Source organism: Cebus imitator, unplaced genomic scaffold, assembly GCF_001604975.1.
Source record: "Cebus imitator isolate Cc_AM_T3 unplaced genomic scaffold, Cebus_imitator-1.0 Scaffold476, whole genome shotgun sequence".
In the NCBI taxonomy this organism is placed as follows: Eukaryota; Metazoa; Chordata; class Mammalia; order Primates; family Cebidae; genus Cebus; species Cebus imitator.
In genome coordinates this window covers 358,016-360,839 of record NW_016107791.1, presented here as the reverse complement: position 1 = coordinate 360,839, position 2,824 = coordinate 358,016, and the positions used below count along the sequence as shown (strand labels likewise).

The following is a 2,824-nucleotide window of genomic DNA, read 5'->3' as shown; positions in this document are numbered from 1 at the left end:
AGGAACCACAAATCAAGATCATAATGAAACACTGTTTTCATCCATTGAATTGGAAATATTTAAAAGTCAAACAATACCAAGTTTTTAGAGTGTGTGAATCCACATTCACAGGGTCTCTTGTACATTGCTGGTGGGAGCATAAATTGGTGAAACCATTTCTATAAAAAAGTTTAGCATTATTTTCTAAAGTTGAAAATAAACATAATCTATGCCCCAGATTTTCACTCACTCACATGTACTCAGGAAACACATGTAAGAGTATTCACAGCAGTGCTGTTCACAATAGCCAAAATCTGGAAACAATCCAAATGTCTATCTCCAAAGAGTGGAAGATTATACTCTGGCATATTCTCACATAGGGGTTAAAATAAATAAACTGTAATGATAAACAATAATATTAATAAACCTAAGCAGTATAATATCAAGTGAAAAATGTAAGTTTCCTCTAAATTACATGCAGCATGACATCACTTTTACAAAGTTAGGTAAAAAATTTAAAATTACATTTAAGAAGTTATATGGATACAATAAGACTATTAAAAAGAAGTACAAGTCTTTTCTGTGCAACAGTAAGATCCAAGCTGAGAGGCAAATCAAGAATGCAATCCCATTTACACTAGCTGCAAAATAAATAAGTAAATAAAATGCCTAAAAATAACAGCTAACCAGAGAGGTAAAGGGTCTCTGCAACAAAAGAAATCACAGATGACACAAACAAATGGGAAAACATTCCACCCTCATGGATAGGAAAAAATCAATACTGTTAAAATGGCCATACTGCCCAAAGCAACCTACAGATTCAATGTTATTCTTATCAAGCTACCAATGACATTTTTCACAGAACTAGAAAAAACTATTCTAAAATTTATGTGGAAGCAATAAAGATCCCAAATAGCCAAAGCAATCCTAAGCAAAAAGAAAAAGCTGAAGGCATTACATTACTTGACCTTAAACTACACTATAAGGCTATAATAACCAAAACAGCATGGTACTGGTACGAAAACAGATATATAGAGCAATGCAACAGAACAGAAAACCCAGAAATGAAGCCACATACCTACAACAATCTGATTTTCAACAAAGTCAACAAAAATAAGGAATGGGGAAAGGACTCTCTATTCAATAAACAGTACTGGGATAGCTGGCTGGCTACATGCAGGAAAATGAAACTGGACCCCTACCTTTCACCATATACAAAAAGTACCTTGAGATGGATCAAAGATTTAAACATAAGACCTCAAACTATAAGACTCCTAGGAAACACCATTCTGGACATAGCCTTTGGGAAAGAATTTATGACTAAGTTCTCAAAAGCAATTGCAACAACACAAAAAATTGACACATGGAAACTAAACTAAAGAGCTTCTGCACAGCAAAAGAAACATCAACAGATTAAACAGCCCACAGAATGGTAGAAAATATTTGCAAACTATGAATCTGACAAAGGTCTAATATCCATAATATATAAGGAACCTAAATCAACAAGCAAAAAGTAATCCCATTTAAAAATGTGAAAAAACATTGAACAGACACTTCTCAAAAGAAGACTTATAACGGGGTGGGGAGAGAAGCAGAGCCTGTCCAAGCCACATCCCCAAGTACCGGCACAGCCCTGGAGCCACCTTCAAGGTCCTCATCCCTACTAAGTGCCTCTTTGCATAGCACCAGTCCGCCTACATGCTGTCTATGGACTGCTACAGCTGGACGGGCAATGGCAGGTCAAGGAGGTGCAGCATGACCCAATGGGCCAGCCGCTGGGAACAAGATCTGTCAGTTTAAGCTGGTTCTGCTGGGGGAGTCTGCAGTGGGCAAATCCAGCCTGGTCCTCTGCTTCGTCAAGGGATAGTTTCACGAGTACCAGGAGAGCACATCAGAACAGCCTTCCTCACACAGACTGTCAGCTGGGATGACACAATAGTCAAGTTTGAGATTTGAGACACAGCCGGACAAGAGTGGTATCACAGCCTGGCCCCCATGTACTAAGGAGGGGGGCAGGCTGCCATTGTGGTGTATGGCATCACCAACACAGATACATTTGCATGGGCCAGGAACTGGGTGAAGGAGCTACAGAGGCAGGCCAGCCCCAACATCCTCACTGCACTTGAGGGTAACAAGGCAGACCTGACGAGTAAGAGAGGCATGGAATTCCAGGAAGCACAAGCCTATGCAGACAACAGTAGTTTGCTGTTGACGTAGTCATCAGCAGACTGCAACGAATGTGAATGAAATTTTCATGACAATAGCTAAGAACCTTCCCAAGTAGGAGCCTCAGAACGCAGCTGGTGCTCCAGGCCCAAACCAAGGTGTGGACCTCCAGGAGAACAACCCAGCCAGCCTCAGCCAGTGCTGCAGCAAATGAGTCCCCTTTGCCTGCCCACTGCCCCCACCTTCTTCACCTGAACTACTCGACTGGGATCCACTCTAACCAATTGCACTTAAGGACTCGGGCCACCACTGGGGAGGTGGGGAGGAGAGTGGGGGAGAGGTCCATCATGATTTCTCCATATAATTTTGATCATAGGCTGGAATAAGTTATTTCACCTGCACCTTTCTGTACAAATACTAATTCAATTTTAAGTCTTAAGTCACTTTTTAAAAACATATATGATCTGCTCTTCCCACTTCCTCCGGTTTCTGCTGCTCTCCCATTTTCCCTTGCTGGGAGTAGCAACATGCTCCTGTCCCCCCACCCTTGTATATGGGACCAGTGGGGTCAGAGCAGCTACCCTTTCTTTCCCTACTGTAGAACAGTGGACCCAGCAAGGCATCCACATCCTCACCTTGTTCAGAGTAGTCTTGGTTTTGGGTGGTGGGGCAAACCTTG

General features: G+C 41.8%; 1 pseudogene; it reads left to right on the top strand.

The window, feature by feature from the left end:
• Positions 1-1,696: 1,696 nt before the first annotated feature.
• Positions 1,697-2,359, top strand: LOC108292107 (annotated as a pseudogene).
• The last annotated feature ends 465 nt before the right edge of the window (positions 2,360-2,824 follow it).